Source organism: Pogona vitticeps, chromosome 1 (assembly GCF_051106095.1).
Source record: "Pogona vitticeps strain Pit_001003342236 chromosome 1, PviZW2.1, whole genome shotgun sequence".
Taxonomy (NCBI): domain Eukaryota; kingdom Metazoa; phylum Chordata; class Lepidosauria; order Squamata; family Agamidae; genus Pogona; species Pogona vitticeps.
The window spans coordinates 46,674,672-46,697,622 of record NC_135783.1 but is presented as its reverse complement, the minus strand read 5'-3'; the positions used below and the strand labels follow the sequence as shown (position 1 = coordinate 46,697,622).

At 40.8% G+C, this 22,951-nt stretch overlaps 1 protein-coding gene across 5 annotated transcripts in view; it reads right to left on the bottom strand.

Annotated features, from left to right (window-relative positions):
- CCDC167 (coiled-coil domain containing 167) overlaps window positions 1–22,951 on the bottom strand; it is a 117,798-nt gene that overhangs the window by 68,219 nt on the left and 26,628 nt on the right. The window lies entirely within an intron of this gene.

Below are 22,951 nucleotides of genomic sequence, written 5' to 3'. Positions count from 1 at the left end.
TGCAGAAGCTCTAGAATCTTCTGATGAGTCTCTGTGCAGGCGCGAATCATCCAGTTTGTGAATCACAGAGGCCCACTTGAAGACCTACAATTACAGGTGGGTAACCTGTCATTTTTTAAATGATGTATGTTCCTTAGTTCATTTTAAGGAGAAAGAAAGGGTAAAAACATTTAAAATAAAATAAGGGTTATAGTCAGGATGAAAATGGGAGGGGAAATACTCCTGGGAAAAGAAAAGGGATACAAATATATATTCTTTCACTGGGATATCACCTTTTTTAAACAGGTAGTTTGTTTTGTATCCTCCTTTTCTTCTGTTTTCCTCTTGCAATCATATTTAGCCAGCTATCTTTGCCTATGGAAGTCTAAGACAGAATCTGAGAGGATCAACCCTGCCATCAGACAGAGTAAGGGACCAGAGTTTGGTTTTGATGAAAGCCAGTGGTTTGTTGGTTCATTCATTTCTTTTGACTGTGTTTTTATTGCCAGGTAGGGAAAGAGTTGCTTGTGGGATTTTTCTCTTTAGGTTAAAAGGTAAAGGTTCCCCTTGACAATTTGTCCAGTCGTGTCTGACTCTAGGGGGTGGTGCTCATCTCCGTTTCCCACGCATAGAGCTAGCATTTGTCCACAGACAATCCTCCGTGGTCACGTGGCCAGCGTGACCAAACACGGAACATCGTTTACCTTCCCACCGAGGTGGTACCTATTTATCTACTTGCATTCTTGCATTTTGCATGCTTTCGAACCGCTAGGTTGGTGGGAGCTGGGACAAGCGACAGGGGCTCACTCCATTGCATGGATTCAATCTTACAACTGCAGGTCTTCTGACCTTGCAGCACAGAGGCTTCAGCGGTTTAACCCGCAGCGCCACCACGTCCCTTTTTTCCTCTTTAGGTGCAAAATAACTTTGCTGACTTTGGGTTTTATGTACTGGCTGTGTGTGTGCATAACTGGCTGCTGTGCCTCAGGTAGCAAAATCTGTTGGACTTGCCTTGGAGTTTAATCCCGGATTATTGACCCTTGGAAGGCATTTATTCAAGTACAGGGAAAGTCTCAACAAGACTAACCAAGAGCTGTGCACATCTGGCAAGTACAGAAATGCCAGAAGGTGGTATCAGAGTCCTGCAGGCTGGCACCACTGCTGATACCCCACCCCCTCACCCCTGCCCCACTGCTAAGATAAATAGACAGAAACCCATGAACTCAGTCTTTAGTTTGTCTCTCTGTCACCTTCCATGCTTCCACCTTGACAGCTTTGCACAGATTTTTGGGAACATCTTGAGATTACAGAATTAATTAGAATTAAATTAATCAGTACACCCACCACAAGGCAGCCTGGTTCCACAAAGTGAGCAATTCTCTTAAGACATGTTTCCACAGCCAGGGCTGATGCTCATCACGCTTGTCAACACACACTTCTCATTTTGATGAGGGCTTTTTTTTTTGTCTCTTACATGTTTAGAATTTATGGTGAAGACTGAAATTCAGCTGCGTCTAAAAGACGTGTGAGAGGGATTTCTTTTGTGGATGGAAATGAAGACCATATTAGACAGTAATGGGAAAACCATGACAATGGGAAACAAGTGCCGGTGGCAAATACAGCTCTGTGTCGCTTTGGCTCTGAAACTTGACATGGACACTAGAGACAATCCCACAGCGCTATGCCAGCAGGGGATTTTCCTTTGACAGCAGTCAATAGAGAAAAATGCCCTCAGACATAGAGTATAACGAAACCTTAAAAAACTATAAGCATAACATAATTATATGACAAAATTTCATCTATGCAGCAAATCTATGACTAGGCCTGGTGTGGTAGTTAAAATATTAGGCCTGGACCTGGGAGCCCCAGAGTTAATTGCTGGGCATGCACTTACTGCATGTGCTTGGACTGGTCACACGTACACTTCTCTGAGAATAACATAAGGTGAGCACCATGCAGGTAGCCAGGGTTCTAAACTTTTGGAAGGAAAGACGGAATGTAATTGTTGTAACATGAAATATAAACAGATATTTTAATAAAGTGTAAACATTATGGAACAGAGAAGGACTTAGGGGTCCTTTAAATATTGAACCATAACTCTGAGAGATCAGCCCTGGCTACCACGGATGGTGTGAGTTGTAGTCTAGTGACATTTGAAGACTCACAGGTCTTTCAAAGTTGTTTTAGAAATTTTTATTTTGAAGAGGCTGGAAACTAAAATGTGTTGTCTGGAGTAATGAGAGTCTAAAGCTGTTACATAGAGTATTTGCTGGTTACGCAGCTACAGAGACTTATGGTATGTCTATCTCTATGCTATAGACCTAGATTTATTTATTTTAAGAAAGATGTCGAACAACAAATGATCTTTCCGGTCTCTGGAAATAAGTCACTTCATTATTACAGATAATTTTAATTTTTAATTCACATTTATTCCTGCATTCAAATATATCCTTAGAAACTTAGGCCTGATTTCCTTTACAGTGGTGCCTCGCAAGACGATTGTCTCGCGGGATGATTAATCCGCAAGATGATGGTTTTTTTGCGATCGCTGTTGCGCTTTGCAAGACGGTTTTTCCAATGAATGATTTTTGCAAGACAATGTAGCGCAGTGGTTAAACCGCTGTACTGCAGCTAAAACTGTGCTCACGACCTGGGGTTCAAATCCCAGGTAGCTGGCTCAAGGTTGACTCAGCCTTCTATCCTTCCGAGGCCGGTAAAATGAGTACCCAGCTCGCGGGGGGGGGGGCAATGTGTAGCCTGCATAATTAAATTGTAAACCACCCAGAGAGTGATTGAAGCGCTATGGGGCGGTATATAAGCAGCACGCTTTGCTTTGCTTTGCTTTGCTTTGCTTTTGCTTTGTCTATGCTTCGCAAAATGTTTTTCTTTCCGCCTTGGAACACATTAAATAGATTTTAATGCATTCCAATGAGGAACTGCATTTCGCAAGATGGTGTTTTTTTTAGACTGATGCTTCGCAAGATGGTTTTCACCCCCATTGGAACGCATTAAATAGATTTCAATGCATTCCAATGGGGAACCGTGTTTCGCAAGACTATGTTTTCTATGGACGGTTTTCGCAAGACGACAATTTTTTCTCCCATTGGAACACATTAAATAGATTTCAATGCATTCCAATGGGGAACCGCATTTCACAAGACAATGTTTTCGCAAGACAGCAATTTTCGCAGAATGAATTAACATTGTCTGGCAACGCACCACTGTATTTGTAGATCATGAGACTGGTATTTTCTATATTCTATGGTCATTCTCTGATGAAAGGGTGCTGTGTGAAAATGATGTAAGTTGTTATTATATTGAGCCAGTATGGTGTAGTAGTTAGGGGACCTATAAGATCCAAGTTCAGGTCCTAAGTGAGACATAAGTAAGAAGCCTGTCTCTCCTTCTCAGACTGACCTACTTCACAAAGGTGTTGCTGTTGGGATAAAGTGAGGAAGAAAACAATATACACTGCCTTGAACCTACTAGAAGAAGGGTGGAATGTAAATGTACCAACCACAGCAACTATAAACATTAAGAGCAAATGTCATGATCTGGAATATTCCCATTTAGGGTTCCTTTCAGATAACAATGCCCTTTTCAAGAATACTCCATTCATTCGCATTTCCCCTGATTTTCCATTCTTCCAGCACAAATAGTCAGCCTTTCATAGCCACTAAGCAGCCTCCACCTTTGCCTTGGGCTGTTTTGTGTTTCCTCTTCTTCAGAGTACAGTACTTTTTCCCCTAAGAATTTTTTTTAAAAAACTGTATTTTAAGCATACAGGTATTCAGTTTTCATTATTACAATGTAGGATGTTGATCAAACTCTCTGTGCCTAAGGCCCACCCTCCAGCCTTCCTTTCCTCGCAAAGACAAGAACAGCCTTTGATGTTCTTGTAAACTGCTGTAGGGTTTGTGCAAATAAGATATTATATAGAATATTTCCAGTAAAAACATATATAACTTGATCTGATGGAATATCTGTTCAGTGTACTCACTCCAGCATACCAAACTTGTTCCATCTGTTCATTTAATCCTTTCTTATATTTAGTTCCCATGAGCAGCAGGTGAGGTGATAAAACTGCTCCTGGACTGATCATTTTATGTAGTAGGAGATAATTTTGCAGACATTGATATCAAAAGTTAATAGCCCTGCCTCACCCTTAGTGTTTTATGTGTTGGGATGTTTTCATCAGTGAGCATTATGCCGTATGATCCTACACCTTCCTATTTGAGGAATGCGGTCCAGGAACAATTTTTCCATTTCACTTGCTGTTTGTGTGAACTGAATCTTAGTGCAGTGCAAAAAGAACACACAGAAAAATGGAGAACAAAGAAGGGCATGCCAAGGCCTTTGCAAATGTAGCAAGAGCTTTCATCAACCCAAGATGTATTTTTGAATTTTCTAAATAGGATTGAGAGTGATTACGTTCTTCCAGGTCTTTGCTGAGTTCCCAGGGTAAGCTCTGTTCAGAGCTTCCAGCTGCCTCTGATCAAGAAGTGAGGAGGGAGTCTGAAAATAGGATATTTCTCTTGATATCATTTCTACAGCTCAGGACAACTGCATCCAGAATGATCAAAAGTAACAAACATATTCAAAAATAAAAACCTGATGAGGAAATGTTAATGCCGTCTAGTCCACGAAGGCTCAACAGGCTGAATTTTTCCCCCAGTACACACTGAGATATCATTATCCATATAACTGCTTGTGAAATTAATTGAGAAAATCCCCCAGCTAGCACCCTGCCAGAGCCCTAATGAAAACTGTCCTCTCAGTCAAGCATGTGACCGTAATGTGATGTGATGTGAAATAACCTGGCCAAGCCTCTAACATCCTAGTCCTGGCCATTATCTAACTTCACCTGATTCTTGATCTTCTTTTTTTTGTCTCTGTGCACTTACCAGAATAAGCTGTGTGGGCATAAATAGATCAATAAGCTGATAGATGATGGATATAATGTGCAATGTAGATTGTGTGGATTCTTCCTGTTCGACTCTGTTTGTCTATTCTGCCACCCATTTGTGGGGAGATAGCTAGTATTGTGAACATTTTTTATAGCTTCACTTATGTTAGAGGCAATCCAAAGGTCAACCTTCATAATGTATCTCCAGTCATCTTGCCAGTCAGCACAGATCATAGGGCTGCAGTACTTTCTGAATCGCTGAGCACCTACAGGGCACTAAATTACTGCCATTACACCACAATTTGCAGTACAATGCTAGGCTTGGATACACTACCTACCTTTGTCTATCTGCATCCTGGAGAGGACTGTATGCATTATTTACCAGGAGAAGCACATCCACCACAGTAAAAGTGACAAATGATTAAAAAGAATAAAGAAAAAGACACGAGTGTTTATAAAAGCAAACAAGCCAGCAAGCAAATAAACAACAAATAATTAGATTAGGCATCCTTCAGTCTCGAGAGACTATGGTATCCTGCTCTGTATGGAGGACTTGGAACAGCGTCTAGGGTGGCTGAGAAGGCCAATTCAAGAGTGACAATCCCTTCCACACTGAAGACAAATACAATCTGTCCCCTGTCCAGCTCCCTGATTTGCTGCTTTCGGGACTGCCTCTTTGCCTCGGCCTGCTGAACAAGGGTCTCTTCAAATTGGGAGAGGCCATGATGCACCGCCTGCCTCCAGGCTGAACGCTCAGATGTCAAGGTTTCCCATCTGTTGAGGTCCATTTCCAAGGCCTTCAGATCCCGCTTGCAGATATCCTTGTATCGCAGCTGTGGTCTCCCTGTGGGGCGATTTCCCTGCACTAATTCTCCATTCAGGAGATCTTTTGGAATCCAACCACCAGCCATTCTCACGACATGACCAAGCCAACGAAGATGTCACTGTTTCAGTAATGTATACATGCTAAAAATTCCAGCTCGATTTAGGACTATTCTCTTTGGAATTTTCTCCTGCCAGGTGATACCAAAAATGCGTCGGAGACAACGCATATGGAAAGTGTTCAGCTTCATCTCCTGCCATGCACAAAGGGTCCAGGACTCGCTGCAGTACAGGAGTGTGCTCAGGACATAGGTTCTATAAACCTGGATCTTGGTGTTTGCCGTCAGCTTCTTTTTGAGCCATACTCTCTTTGTGAGTATTGAGAACATGGTAGCTGCTTTGCCAATGCATTTATCCTATTCCAAATGTGGCAAAAAAAAAGCCCCTCCACCTTTCACTGAAATAAAAAGATTCTGGGATGGGGGGGAAGGAGCTGAGATGGAGCAAATTCATACCAAATAAAGCACATAGCCTTCTGGAATACTCTAGTCTGTTTTTTGGAAAGAAACTCAGGAGACTAAGATTTCCCAGTTTTTCCCAGGGTGAATAAAAAATCCTCAACAATTTCTTAGAAGTGAACTTGCCATTAACAGTACTAATGACACTTTTTGGTACTAATGGCAAATTTTTGTTTTTTGCTCTGCTGCTTCAGTTGTTGGCAACAACAGCTGAGTTAGACATCTAGCTCCTGTTTTGCTTCCTCTGCAGTCAGGTGTCATTCCAAGACATTGTGGAGATAAAGAACTTTGTTGTTGTTTAGTCATTAAGTGGTGTCTGACTCTTCATGACCCCATGGACCAGAGCACGCCAGGCCCTCCTGTCTTCCACCGCCTCCCGGAGTTGGGTCAAATTCTTGTTGGTAGCTTCGATGACACTATCCATCCATCTCATCCTCTGTCATCCCCTTCTCCTCTTTCCTTCACACTTTCCTAACATCAGGGTCTTTTCCAGGGAGTCTTCTCTTCTCATGAGATGGCCAGAGTATTGGAGCCTCAGCTTCAGGATCTGTCCTTCCAGTGAGCACTCAGGGTTGATTTCCTTCAGAATTAATAGGTTTGTTTTCCTTGCAGTCCAGGGGACTCTCAAGAGTCTCCTCCAGCACCACAATTCAAAGGCATCAATTCTTCCGTGGTCAGCCTTCTTTATGGTCCAGCTCTCACTTCCATACATCACTACTGGAAAAACCATAGCTTTGACTATGCGGACCTTTGTTGGCAAGGTGATGTCTCTGCCTTTTAAGATGCTCTCTAGGTTTGTCATTGCTTTCCTCCCAAGAAGCAGGGGTCTTTTAATTTTGTGGCTGCTGTCATCATCTGCAGTGATCACGGAGGCCAAGAAAGTAAAATCTGTCACTGCCTCCATATCTTCCCCTTCTATTTGCCAGGAGGTGATGAGACCAGTGGCCATTATCTTAGGTTTTTTGATGTTGAGCTTTTGATGTTGAGGTAAAGAACTAGCAGCCGCCGCCACCCCAAAAAGGAGAAATTTTGGAAATAATACTGCAATAATACTGGCCTTCTGTTTCTAACTAAATAATTATGTGCCATCAAGGCAATTCTTATGACCCTCCCAGGGTTTTCTAGGTATAAAATACTCTGGAATAATTTCCCAGTGCACAATGATGGAGGGCGGGGTTTCACTTAACTGGGGCTTATTTTGGAGGTAGGGCTTATATTATGAGCATCCTGAAAAATCATACTAGAGCTTATTTTCAGGTTAGGTCTTGTTTTCAGGGAAACAGGGTATGTATGTATGTATGTATGTATGTATGTATGTATGTATGTATGTATGTATGTATGTATGTATGTATGTATGTATGTATGTGTGCGTGTGTGCGTGTGTGCGTGCGTGCGTGCATTTATTTATTTATATCTATATATCTATATCTATATCTATATCTATATCTATATCTATATCTATATCTATATCTATCTATCTATATATATCTATATCTATATCTATATATCTATATCTATCTATCTATCTATCTATCTATCTATCTATCTATCTATCTATCTATCTATCTATCTATCTATCTATCTATCTATCTATCTAGAACTTGTCTACTCTGGGCGGTTTACATATAACATAAAAATAAACTAAGGTACTGAATTATGTACTGAATATTACACACTTTCTTTACATTAAACAACAGGATTTAAGACAGAATATCCTGCTTTTTTATTCCTTTGGATATTGTGCTAGCACTTTAACAGTCTACGCCAAACTAATCACTCAGAGGGAAGCAAAGTAATATACACAACCACAGATACAAGGAGCTCAGTAGGCTTTATGCACTGTGGTTTAGAATCCAGTTCACGGATAAGATAATGTTTCCTCACTAGCTGATTGTCAGGGGAGAGTGGAGTAAGAGGCAGATATGTTATTATAGTAGAGGGCCTTTGAACAGAATTGGTTGGCACTTCAATAGGATATACTGTTGTTTCCAAGCTCCAGGCTGTGTTTGAGGGATTCACTTGTTCTTTCTGCACTGGGGTTCACCTAACTGTCTCTATTATTGTTCCACCTTAGGAAGCAGATTGCAGGTTGCACTTCCAGCTTAAGCCCAAAAGCGGTCCTTGGAGGAGATGGATTTCTGATTGAAATACTCCCTGTCAATTGCTGCAGAGGTTCATCAGAAACAGCAAGAACGAACACCCTGGGGGTAAAACTGCTCACAAAACATGGGATGGGCTTTCCCTGGTCCCAGGTTTCTTCTGTTATCCGTTCTTACTTTTGTGCCATGATGTGTTGTTCTAGGGTGAGTGGCTCTTGCCTTGTCCCGTCCCATTGCTTTCTTGATCTACCAGAGACTTACCTTGGGTTTAACTCTCACTAATCAGATACAATTTACTAAGAAAGAATACTATCAGCCACAAAAGAAGTGTTCCCTTTGGTCAGAATTGTTTTGGCTGTTTGTTTGTTTGTTTGTTTGTTTGTTTGTTTGTTTGTTTGTTTGTTTAGTTAGTTAGTTAGTTAGTTAGTTAGTTAGTTAGTTAGTTAGTTAGTTAGTTATTTGCTAACCATCACCAATCCTTTCCTGACATCCACAGGTTCCATGTATATTTATATAATTTAGAAACACTCCCAGTCCCTTGTTTACCCCTTCTTTATACCAGAGTTTATTTATGCATGACTAGCAAAAGTTTCACATAGTATGTGAAAGATCTGAGCAGTTTTATCACAGCTGAACTCCATTGGGTACATTTCCACCACTTGACAAGCCAGAAATTTGTGGGAACTCTTGCCTATCATGAAGCAGTGGCTTTTTGATGCATGACATATTTCTTGTGTGCCCCTGGGTGCTGTGAGATTATCAAAGCAAAGCAGGAGATTTCACTCTGGTTGGTTTATCAGATTGTGAGTAGGCAGTATCATTTTTCTGGCTGGCTCCTTTTCAGCAAACTAGAGAAAGAAACCAAAACCAAAACCTAGATTCTTTCTCTGGTTTGTTGAGAGCGAGCAAACCAAATGATGGAAGATGCCTGCTGGCAGATGGCACAAATGACTGTGGAAAGAAGACTAACATATTGCTGATACATAGCAAAGTCAATGCTCCTATGGATTCCTGGCTTATTGTACCATAGGATGAGCTGACTGTGCTGATGTGAATAAAGTTGTCTGCTGTGGAAACTCTAGGCACTTCTGTTTTCTCATGAGATGCAGCTGTTGATAGAGAACAGATTAACTTTGTCTCTACTGCTATATCTGTTCTGTTTGATTACATGGCAGTGGGTTCAACCCAGACAGGAAGACAGACAGAGGCTCCTATTTCTGCAAATTTTTAAAGTGACAGAAGCCTGACAAGATAAATTAACCAAAGACATTGGCAAAGCCCAGAAGCTTCTAGGCTTGCCAAGGAGAGAACATTTTCCCCCTTGGACTGGTTGCCTTTTTTAAAAAAAATTCTTTCATATTGGCATATCACTATGTCAGTATTTCAGATTTGTTAAAAACCCAATCAGACTACAATGTTTCCTGCCACAGGAAACCTGTGATCCTGACATCCTTTTCTTGACAAATCCAACAGACACAATTTACTCTGATAGAAGAGTTCACATATGCCAAAACAATTCAAAAGGAACTGAGTTCACATTTGAGTTAAACTAAACAAGCCACCTGGTGACATTTTATTTTGTGTCCGTACAAAAACCCATGCTTACTGGCAAAAATGCAAGCAGAGCTGTATGTCATAAAGCAAGTTATTTTAAAAAATGTATTCACGAAGGCTTTCATGGCTGGGATCTAATGGTTGTTGTGGGTTTTTGGGCTCTTTGGGTGTGTTCTGAAGGTTGTTCTTCCTAATGTTTCACCAATCTCTGTTGCTCGCACTTCAGAGGACAGTGCTGTCTTCTGAAGATGCTGGCCACAGAGACTGGTGAAACGTTAGGAAGAACAACCTTCAGAACACGGCTGAAGAGCCCAAAAAAACCACCACAACAATTTTTTTAAAAGTTATACAAAAAGCAACGGCTTTTGTTATCCAGCTTAACTTAACCTGTTGGCAGATCTTAATTTCATTAATTACAAGTAACAAATTATTTGAAACTAGTTTCTTTTGGTGTAACATGTAATGTAGGGAGCATTACATGTTACAGTAAAAGAAACTTACAGTAAAAGAAATGAAACAAGTGGTTGCAAAGTTGGTGTAACAAGTGACATTTTTATAGTTATTTTCAAAAGTATTTTTAACAGGTATTTTAATGCATTTTTATTGGCTTGACTGATTTTTCCCAGGTTTTATGCCATTCTGTTATCATTCCTAAGTGGTGAAGGAATTATTCTTTGGTTTTGCCTTCTAGATTTTTCCACATATTTGCAAGCATAGTATTGGAATTGGCTGTTACATGGAACTTGACAGTATTTTGTTGTTGTTGTTGTTGTTGTTTGTCTTCTGATATAAAGGATTAATAATGCAATTATGCATACAGTGGATTAATAAAAAGCTATTTTTGTGACCAGAGCAATGATAACAGGAAACTGGTTGTTGAGAAATAATGAGTAATGTAATCGTTCTTTTCAAAAACAACAATCCAAGCTCTCATTATTGGCAAGGGCACTCAGAAGTAACCATATCTGATGTTTTAAAAGGTTCTGTTAAGGTGTAATAATATAAATTTGATAACATTTTAACTGCCATGGCTTTATCCTGTAGAATCCTGCAATCTGTAGTTCAGTGAGGTACATAGGTTTCTGTGCCATAGAATTCTTGTACTGTTGTACAAGGGCATTCATTGCAGCTTTCTAGCAGATAATTCTAAATACACCACCAGATGAGAAGTCCCATGGTTCCATAGGATGGAGACACAACACTTAAAATGATATGAAACTGATATAGCTATATAGTGCAGATACACCACTTGTATCTTTCAGGAATGCCATCTTGTAGCAGTGCAGTTGGACAAGAGCAAAAAGGTGGAGATCAGTGGCCTAATAAAGAAAGAAAGGGAAGTTGTCCAGGAATCTGAGAATTTGTGAATCACATGGCATTTTTTTAGGGAGGGAAAAACTGGTGGTGATACTTAAAATGGATTGATTATGTTCTTTCCTTCCAAATAAATCCACTTTTCCACTGATGACTTGGGACCTCTGAGTCTGCAGAGATAGTGATTTTTGCCTCTTAATGTTTCAGAATGTCTCTTTCAAGGCAGGATGGAAACTTCTAGAGTAGCTATAGCAAGCAACAGGGACACTTTGGCAGAGAAGGCAAGAGGTGGTGAGAAAAGGTCCCTACGTGGATGGCACACATTTTATTTTCTAATTTTGGAATTGAACGATGAATTGTGCAGGCTTGTGGGATTTGAATCTCTCATAATGACACACAAATGAGCTCTTCTGTGCCAAAACTTTACAATGCAGAGAGAGGACAAAATAAGCCAAGCTAGTTAGCGGCAGCCTCCAATGGCCAGTTCTTGAAACCATGTCAAGAGCACAGCTGGATGGTGGAAGTGGGGGGGGGAGAGTGGGAGATTTTCAGGGCTTAGCAATGAATAAAGAACAACAGCACAGAACAGTGTGAAAATAACAGTGCAAAGTGGAGAAGGAAGGGAGATCTGCATCCAGATTGATCAATTCTATCGTGCACTTATTGCCAGCAGAAAGCAGTAAATACTGTCCTTCTCCACGGGCTTTCAGCTGTTGCTAATTTTTATTTGTGTTTCTATCATTTATATGAAATATGTTATTATTTGTTATGCTTGTTATATATGTAATAAGTGTTTGTACTGTGATGTACAGTATGTCATTCTGGATGTCATGAGACAAAAGACCAGCATATGGATAAAAGTAATAAAGGAATAATAAATAAATAAATGGCCGTATAATCTTCTGTGCTAAAGTTTTAGCACCTCTTCATTTTGACCATTCCCGAGCCACTATTATCTGTTGCACACCGTTGTTACCCTCCTGCATAACTAGCCAACAAGCCCACTTATTTTCAAGAACGAGTCCAAGTCCCAAGTTCCGAGAAACTAATGGTCAATTCAAATCAGAAAACACTTAGGTTTGAAGTTTGGATTTCTGCTTTCAGATTTCAAGAGCGGAATAAGTGCTTTTCCAATGTTATGTTAAATTACTTTTGAATTATGGCAACCCTATGAATTAATGATCTGCAAAAGATTCTGTCATTAACAGCCTGGCTCAGCTGTTGCAAACTTACTTCTTTTGTTGAATCAGTCTATCTTTTATTTGATATTTTGCTCTTCCTATTGCCTTCCCCATTTTTGGTGAGTCATTCTTAATTGTCTTTTCCAGTTAATCTTATCTTCTGATGTGCCCAAAGTACAAATAAGCTCAATTAAATCATTCTAGGAAAAATTCAGGCTTGATTTGATTGATGAAAAAAGTCATAAGTAAAAGATCTCAAAATAGAATTGGCTAGTCCAGAGAGAAAGTGGCCACTTACCTCACAGTCCAAACAAAGAAAATATATCATTAAAAATATAATATAAATAGAATGTATTTTGTGTAAACACAGAAGGCCCATTCCTATTTATTATTCTTCAAAGTTTATATATAAACCTTGGAGAATAATAAATAGGGATGTGCCTTCTGTGTTTACACAAAAGAGGCTGTCTTTTGTCTTTTTTACTGATTACCAAAAGTAAACATTTAAAAAAAGAATTATTCGTATTAATGAGAGGGGCACACAAAAATGTTGTAGGTTTTTTTGTGTGTGTTTCCCTCCTTCATTTAACCTTTCTTTCACCTTTTTTTGGTCAAATCACTCAGGAATTTTTTTCATACAATGGTATTACAAGGGCTGTTCTCAGAAGCCAATCAGAACATTTGGAGTGGAGTGGGAATTTTGAATCTGCAAAAGAGTCTGGATACTAGTGAAGAGTGTTATTTCTTTGCTTCCTTGTGGATTTGCAAGCTACTGGTGCCCTCCATTTTTGTTTGTGTTCCTTGTGTACCTGCGTGGCTGCCTCTGTGCCTCAATCTTAGATCCTCTCCCTTTTTGCTATTTTCCCCTTGTATACAGTATTTTAGGAAGATTTCCCCACCCTGTTTCTTTAGATTACCTTTGCTCCTTCATCAAAAAGCCTACTTATGTCAGTGTTCTTCCTTGAGGTATTTTTTTTAAATCTCTGTTTGACTGATTATTGTCTGGTTAATTTACCATGTTTTTATTAAAGGTGTATATTTTGGTGGGACTTTGTGTCTGTGCTAGTGTGCCACTGGCCTGTGTAGGTGCATGCAAAGGTCTGATTATGGGGGTTTTTTTGGCTCTTTCTCAGGCACTGTTGTCTGCTTTGGGGATAGATTTGACTTTCTGTTGCCTTGCTTTTATGTTTTTGTTTTAAATTCAAAATTCAGTGAGAGGACTGGCATGAGAAAAACATGGGGGAAAAGAGGCAATCCCTAAAAGAAAGCAGAATGAAACAAATATGAAAGTATTTACTGGGCAAACATCTATTAACAAATTTATTTCAGTGTGAGCTTTTGTGGATACAGTCTTCTTCAGACACATCAGTGAATTGTATTCACAAAAGCCCACTTTGAAATAAATGTTGTTGTTTAGTTGTTGTCCTTGCTGAAACAAACTAAAAAATTTGAGTACCGACATACTTGCTCTTTGCTTGCAACATGATTAGAAAGGCTAGAAAGTTAGATTAACAGTTAGCATGAACCAGATGGGTTTGAAAATTTTAATCAGGCAGACTGACAGCTAGAAATGTGGGGAGATATGTAGAAGGAAGAAGACAGGTGTTGACAAGCTGGCTGGGACAGAAGGCTGAAATCTTAACCCTTCCTTCCTTAGCTGCTTGGCAATTTGGTTTATAAAAAAAACTCCCCTTCCAACAAAAGGGTTGCGGAAATCCTGGATGTTCTGGTGGAGCAAGGGAGGTCTCAGAAGGAAAATCTGTATGTAGGCCAGAGCCAAAGGTTCGAACCTTCTAGCCAAGAATTCTCCACTGCTGAGCTACAAGGAACAGCAAGGATTCTGATTGTACAGATGAGGTCACGTGGATGACCCAGGATGGAGTCCTTAACCAATCAGTTTTTAAGGGAGAGGCTTGCTGCAGAGTCTTTTGTTATAATATAAAATTTCTCTAAGGCCTAGTTCTTTGGCCTCATATGCCCTTCTTTCCATTGAGGAAAGCTCGTGGGTGGCATTTTGTTCTTAACAAAAAAGACTTCCCAGCAAGCCCTGTTTTTGTTTGTGGGTTGAGGCAGCTGAACTTGGACTTGTTTGTTTAATTGCTTGCACTCAGAAAAGGGTCTCCCTCCAGTGCTGAATGTATTAAGCTGCAGAGAAAGCGCTTAAATTATTGAAAAAACTCTTTTTTTAATGGCCTCTGCTTCAGCCCTTGAGTAGTTGGCAGCTTCATGAAGACCAGGGACACAAATGTGCTGTTAGAATGCCTGGCAGACTGGCAAAGGGGACAGTGGAGGTGGGGGGGGGGAAGAGTTAGCACAGAACAGCCACCCAGAGAAAACCTAACAAGTCTTTACGTTTCAAGACATTTTGGTTTGCCCCATTTCTTTCTCACTTTGTCCTTATCTTCTTAAAGGGGGGGGGGGCATAGAACAAAACCATTCCTTTTCTGGGACAAAAAAGTGCCAGGATAGCACTATCCAGATATGGTCAGGCTAGGAGAGGTTGGAGCAGACCACACTGGCTGAGCCACAATTTGAAGCAATCCATTTTTTTTAATTATAGTTCCAAGAAGACACCAGCCAATAGTTCATTTTGGCTACTATGTTCTGGAAATTGTAGTAAAAAGGAATAGAAGTTTAATATCTCCAACCTCTAAGAATGGTTCTCTGTAAGACACATCCTGAAAGAAGCTCTGAGTAAAGGAAGAATGTTCCAATCTTGAATTTTGAACGGTATTATTCTAATTCTAATTCTTATTTACAGTACTTACTTCCTGTGTATCCTGCCTTTCTCCCAATGAAGGGACTCAGGGCAACATGCAAAAGATATAAAAGCATACATGTATTTAAAATCACAATAAATTAGAGCAATCCATGTTAGAGTACTCCAGTTTCCTGCACCCCTCCCCCAGTCAGTCTGTTGTTCTTTGCTGGGGCTGAGTTTCCCTCACTAGTCCCAGTTCTACAACACCCTACAGACTGTTTCCATAGTAGGAGGCTGCCTCTAGTATCTGAGTGAGCAGCAAATGGCACAGTTTCTGGTGAAGGCAACAGCATCTCTGCTGGGAGCGGGTCCAGGTGAGCAGGTCTCCTCAGGTTGCTGTAGTTAGTGGTCTAGGGATTCCTGAGAAGCAAAGATGGGTTTGCCATCTCTGTATCCAGGTCCCCAGGCCAAGGCCAGGCCACAGGTTCCACAGGATGTTCTACTGTACCTCCATCAGTACAGAGAATACCGGAGCCATCTCTTTCCACACTTCCACCAATTACTCCCATTCAATCTCTTCCTCTTTCCCCTTATTTCTGGCTCCACTCTTTCTATCCCACCTGTTCACTTCTCTTGCTCCAGGTGTTTGTGGCCTTGGCTCTTGCCCAGGTGCTCCTTTTCCTCATGTATGCTTCCTGTTGGTTCTGTTGCCACAGCTAGTGCACACTCTTCCTGGAGTTGGGAAGAAAAGTGGACAACCTGCCAGAGATGGTGGGAGCATCCCCTCCCCCACAATAATCTGCTTTATTGTACGGAAGTTGTGGGAGCCAAAGGCAGAGGACATTTTTAATGACCAAACATCTAGTTTGGTGAAGTTATAGGCTGAGAGAGTATTTCTGTAATTAAAGACTGCCTTCTTCCATCCTGCAACTCCCACAGCTTCCATGCAATTAAATGCAGTACTGTACTTGTCAATTGGACCAGCTAAGGAACAGAAAGACAAAAGTTTTTTATTGAAAATCTCTTCCTGGTGGTGACATCATCACCCTTCATAGCTTAAGTAATAACATTATCTGTTTCATATTACTGTATTTTTTAGGAGAAAACGGACATAACAATTTTCCTCTTTTGAACAGTAACAGCTAGAAACATCATGGTGTGTACATAGTAAGTACCATATATTCTCACTAGTACCATATATTCTCATTAGTGTTAGAAAAGAGAATAATATCAGGAAAAACTGAAGGCAATAGAAAAAGAGAAAGACCTCTCCTTTGCAAGACCTGATCAGTTAATGATGGAATCTTTTGGAAGCCATCAGTTCATAAGTTCGAACCAACTTGCCAGCGTATAAAGCACAATGTATAATAGCTGAAATCTTATTGCTTAGTGTAGTAAGTCACACTATAGCAGGCCTATTGAGTCAGTGAGATTAGTTGAGTTGCTTAGAGTAGTAAGCTGCAACTAGAGTAAGCCTGTTTGAATCAATGGAAATTACGGAAGAGTTAACTCACCAAATCCCCACAGATTCAGTAATCCTACTCTAATGTAATTTAATACACCAAGCAACAAGATATCAGCCAGCGAGTATCATTTACTCATTAATGGGGGTGAGATAATTAAAAATGTTTTCTTTTAAATATTTTTTCAGAAAATCTTTTTAGGCTACTTCCTTATGTTTAAATTTTGATTTTTTTAAATTTGCTATTAAAAACAACTGAAATTTAAGTGGGGAGTGTGATGTGCAATGTGTTGAGTTACTTGTGTGTGTTTTGGCAATTGTAACAAGATATTTTAGGTTATGTGTGATGACTTACATAACTATGAGATTGAAGGTAACATCAAAGGTGTTAAACAAGGTGCACCATCTGCCTTTCCTAGTAAGAAGATGGGAGCAGAGATAGGTACCCTTATAGGGGTGGAACAGTTAAGTGTAGTGATAGAAACACCAGGGGGTGATATTCAGGCGGGAAAAGAGGAGGATAGAAAAGAGAGTGTGAAGGGGGAGGAGTGAGAAATGTGCTGAGCATAGGAGGAGAATGACTTGGTGGAGTTAGTGGAGGAAGATCCTTGGACTGGAGAATGGATAGAGCTCAAGGTACCCTGAGAATATGCTGAAAGAGAGTGGAGAAGAAAGACGTATAGGAAGCCACCATATTGGGGGGAGATGGAGTAGAGGAAACAGAGGAAAGAATACAAAGCATGGCTGAAAAGATAGGCCCAGGGACGGAAGAACAGGAGATATGTAGAAACCCCTGGGAGATCCTGTGGGAACAGTCCATTTTGGCCCCAACAGAGATTAAACAAAGGCAAAAGGGTTTGGGAATCGCAGGTAGGATGGGTTTACCACCTGTAACCATGACATTCTGAGTAATGTGCCTGATGTACCTGGATATGACCTTAAATGGGAACAAAAAGGTATGGGTTTGTTGCCCCTCTCATTCGATGGGGATGTTTCTTGTTATAAAACTGTTAAGACTTTGGATTTGTTACTATCACATGAAACAGAAGAGATGAACAAGACGGAGACAATGTATTCGTGAAGGCTTTCACAGCTGGGATCTAATGGTTGTTGTGGGTTTTTCGGGCTCTTTGGCCGTGTTCTGAAGGCTGTTCTTCCTAATGTTTTGCCAGTCTCTGTGGCTAGCATCTTCAGAGGACAGCACTCTGTGCTCTGGTGTAGTTGGCCTGGGAGTGGAGTATTTATGGCTGTGAGATAGGCTTTTGTCTTTTTCGATAGATGGGTGCAGTAGCTGAACATGCCCTAAAACAAACTGGACATGAAATTCTATTTCAAAATACTGAAATACTGGACAACACCAGCAATCATTATGTCAGACTGCACAGGGAAGCCATTGAAACCCACGAGCACCAGCAGAACATTAACAAAAAAGAGGAAAGTGTGAAGCTCAACAAAACTTGGCTCCCAGCTCTCAAAAATACAGTGTGCAAAAGGTCAATGAACTCTACCCAGCCAAAAAGACAGGGGATCACTACACACAAAAGACCAGCTAATGACACCCATCAACCACATTGACAGATAATCTCTTCTCCTTAGGACAACAATACACTCACAACAAGACACACTAATCACCCATCTACAGAAAAAGACAAAAGCCTATCTCACAGCCATAAATACTGCACTCCCAAGCCAACTACACCAGAGCACAGAGTGCTGTCCTCTGAAGATGCCGGCCACAGAGACTGGTGAAACATTAGGAAGAACAACCTTGAGAACACAGCCAAAGAGCCCGAAAAACCCACAACAACCATAAGACGGAGACAGTTAATAAACATGTTTTATTTGAGGACTTTGGTTTGATTGATACTTCTATGAAAAATAATGGGGACCAGGAGATATTGAGTGCAGGAAAACATCACAATAACAAACCAGTCTTAAAAAAGTAACTTGTCATGCTCCAAATTACTCCATTCCCAGAAGATGGCATTTACTTAGGTGCATCCACCTTTTAAAATGTTGTGCCCTTCAGATGAACTGCTAGGTAGCTCAGTGGCTTAGGCAACTGAGAGTTCAGTTTGCCAGTGTGTCTCCTTGACAGGGCCTGGACTTGATGATCCATAGTGTTCCTTCTACTCTACAGTTCCAAGATTATTATTGTTGTAATTATTATAAATGTGTATTGTGTTACAGTTCCCATCACTCCCAGCCAGCAAGATATGGGAGTTGTGTTTAAAAAACAGCTGAAGGGCACCAGGTTAGAGTATGCTCATATACATGATGTATATGCTGATGAAGTTTAAATTTATTTAGCCTATGATAGAGAACTTCATTCCCCAATACAGTTCCAGCAGTGAAGAGACAGCAAAATTCCATTAGTGACTCTGTTGTATCCACTTCTCTCTGTAGAATCACCACAGAGTCATTCTCTTCCATTGCATTTGAATTAAATACAGACTTTCTCCTTCTCTTTCCTCCCACAGGACTAGTCTTTTAAAAAAAGTAATTAATTCTACACACTTCAAACACACTACACAACGGTAGACAAACAGGAGATAAAAATCCTACAGTATGTGCCCAAGGTACTAAATTCAAGAATCCTTCATCAGCTGCTGCTAGGACTCAGAACTTTTCACTTTCAAAAGACTGCACAAAACACCAGTTCTTTTCATCTCCAGAATTCTGAATATTCACATGTTGAAAAACAGCTCTGACAATTGATTTGTTTTGGGTGAGAAAATTGATGAAAAAAAGGAGTCATGTTCTGGGATTTTTCCTTGCGTGGTGTCATTTTGTGAATAGTAGTGAGCAGAAGAAGGTATCCTGTAGACCAGCGGTCCCCAACCTTTTCCAAACCGCAGACCAGTTTGAGGGGTGGGGTCTGTGGTGTGTGGTGTGGGGGGGCAGGGTGTGCGCACGGGTGGGTGGGGTGCATGCGGGGTTGGGCGGGATGTGCACACAGATGAGCAGGACACCCATGCACACATTCATGTGTGGACAGGGTACCCGTGCATGCGTGTGGGGGCATGGATGTATGCATATGTGCGGGGGCGTACATGTGGGGGAAGGAGATCTGTCTCCATGGCCCGGTCCTGCCAAGGCCACGGTCTGGTACCAGGCTGCAGACCAGGGGTTGGGGACCCCGGCTGTAGACCATCTTGACTGTTAATGTCGGCGTGGTCAACATGCAGGTTGCTCTTTGCTATGTAAAGTTTGGCATCCTTTCCTTGCTGGCAACGCAAACATGATGCTGTACAGTGATATTGGGCCATTTCCTGGATTTTGAATCATAGGTACAGAAGCACAATATTCCACATTCATAGGTTTTTTGAAGAATTTTTGAAGAATTGAGTATTTCCATATTCACCATGCTTTCTATTCCATTTTGTTCCTCAATCCACCCCTCTTCTCCATCGCTTTGTCCATCATCTGTGCCTTTCTCCTCCCTGAGTGTATGTGTGTTAAAAGCTGGGTTGCAAATCCCAGATGTTACATAATGAGTAATCTCTCACCATCTTAAATTAGAATTAACAATGAATGAAAAAAATCCACTCCGAAGCCCTTATTTATTCATTTATTAGTGGGGGATTTCTAACCCGAGGTTATGATGTAATCCAGTTTTCCAGGATTTTCTGCTATTTCACGGGTAGAAATTTAGTTTAAAGCAAGGATGGAAGATACTTGTTTTTGTTGTAACTGAGAGCTTTAATACAATTCAGAATTGTGAGACTTCAGATAAAACCTAGCCCTGCAGAGGTGATGCATATCTTCCCACATGTAAGCCATTTCTTTCAGCAAAAAAGATGGCAGATAGCAAGCATACTCTTTGTCTGAATGTAGATTCACTTCTACCAGCTGGGATAATGTTGTGGATGAGATTGTGCTGTGGTAGCTAGGAAGTCTTTAGTTCAAACTAGATACTAACTGAAAGGAAAGTTAGATGCTGCACAGCACATCTACAACTGGAACATGGAATGTGAGAAGTATGAATCAAAATAAGCTGGAAACCATAAAGCAAGAAATGAAACATATAAACATTGCAGTGCCTAGTGTCAGGATATTTTTAGTCACACAACTCAAAGTGTTCTACTCTGGAAATGACAAACCCAGAAGAAATGGAGTGGCTCTAATACTGAGGCAAAATTTAGCACAAGCATTTAGGAAATATAATGCAAGATCTGACGAAATAACATCAATCAGTCTCTCTGGAAAAGCTTCAGCATAACCATCATTCAGGTCTATGCTCCAACTGCCATTGTTGAAGAAGATGAAATTGAAAGCTTCTATGCAAGCATCCAATTGATCACACACCCAAACAAGACATGCTTATAATCATAGGTGACTGAAGTGTAAAAATAAAGAACAAAGCAGAATCGGATATTGGAAATGTTGGTCTAAGGGACAGAAATGAAGCAGGAGAATGACAGAATCCTATGAAGCCAACAATCTGTTTCTTGCAAATACATGCTCCAAACAAATGAACAGACAGCTGAACATGCAAACATCACCAGATGGTCAATAAAGAAATCAAATGTTCTATATAATTGGAAGCAGAAGATGGAGAAGCTTTATTCTCTCAGCCAAAATAGGACTGGGAACAGTTTGTAGTACTGATCATGAACTCTTGATATCCAGCATTAGAATAAAGCTATAAAAGAACACTAAAAGAATCAGAGTTTGGAATTTGAGGTGTGTGAAATAGTGGAAATATACAGAAGTGAGAATGGAGGTGTCTTTAAAAGTATGAGGTAAAAAAAAAGTATGAGGTATAATAAAGTAAAATGAGAAGTCAGCTCTACAGACAGCAAGGTCACAGATATATAAACACTTTTGACAGTTGGATGTTGTTCATATGAAAAGGACATTTATAGGTCTTATAGTACACTCTACTGGTTGTCATAATAGTATGGTTATGATTATGTAATATGTAGTTTAGCATCCTGGTTTCTTGATGCAATAAAATCTTGTTGGTCTAAAGGCTTAAAATTACAGATTACAGTATTGAAGTTCTGGAGGTTTGCAAAATATAATAAAAACCGTAATAATGGAGGTTAGCCAAATACGAAATTGCAGACCTCTATTGTTGTATTGTGCCAAGTCTCCCCTGATTTATGGCAACCTCATGAATGAGTGGGGTTCCAAAATGCCTTGCCCTCCACAGCCCTGCTCAGCTCTTGCAAACTCAAGCCTGTGGCTTCATTTAGGGAGTCAATCCATCCTGTATTTGGTCTTCTGCCTTTCTTGCTGCCAGCAACCTTTCCCACGTGTCTTTTCCAGAAATCTTATCTTTTCATGCTGTGCTCAAAGTATGACAATCTCAGTTTTTGCTTCCAAAGAGATTCAGTCTTGATTTGATCTAGGACCCATTTATTCATCTTTCTCTGACGGTCCAGGGTATCCACAAAACTCTCCTCCAACACCACATTTAAAATGAATCAATTTTCCCAGTGTTTTAAATACTGCAACAATTCATTTCAGTCTTTAAAGACAGCATACAAACAAACAAATCCAGTAATTGAAGTTGCTCGACTGTTCCAGGCTTCAGAAACAGGGCCAATGAGATGCTGCAGGTGTGCCATTGTGCCTGCTTTGCTGCTGCCTAAATAGGTAAGCAGTGTGCTTTTCGCATCCTGTTTGGAAATTAGGTATTCCATTTTCAAAAGAAAAATATATATGTTATTTTAATACATTTCAGTATGGTTTATTATCCTCAATGCCCATGTTTTTATGCAGGGTGTGCCCTATGGCAGGTGTATCTCACACTACAACCTTGTTATTTTAATGTTTCTGCAAGGGAGAGGTCCCTAACCCCCAGTCCATGGCCCTGTGTCGGTCTGTGGCCAGAACCGGACCAGGCCGCGGAGACAGACCTTCCCTCCTGCCCGCACTCCCCCCGCACAGCCCTTTTGCCCATGCACGCGCATGCCTGTGCCCACGCGAGCACTCCCGCACCCCTTAGCACATGTGCATGAATGCCCGCTGAGTGCCCTTTGTGCATGCACACAAGTGGCCATGCATGAGCACCCTCCCGCTCCTTCACACATGCACATGAGCTCGCACACCTGTGCAAGTGACCTCCTGCTCCTTTGCACATATGTGTGCGCAGGGGGGTGCCCTGCCTTCCCCAACTGGTCCGCAGGCTTAAAAAGGTTGGGGACTGCTGTAAGGTATAGCTGTGAAGGACCAGGCTGCCCCCATATCTTGAGTCAGCCCAAGCTTCTTCCTCTTCCTCAGAGGAAGATGAATAACAGTGATCTCAACATCAGCTAGGACTAAAGGAAGTTGCTACCTTCTGAAGGACCCAAAGTGGTTTTCCACTTGGGAAGGCTATGGAAACAGGGGTTTGATATCCCTCACTGGATTTGTATCTCAGTTTCAAACATTCCACTATCTCATTCCAGGAGAGGACTTACGCAGC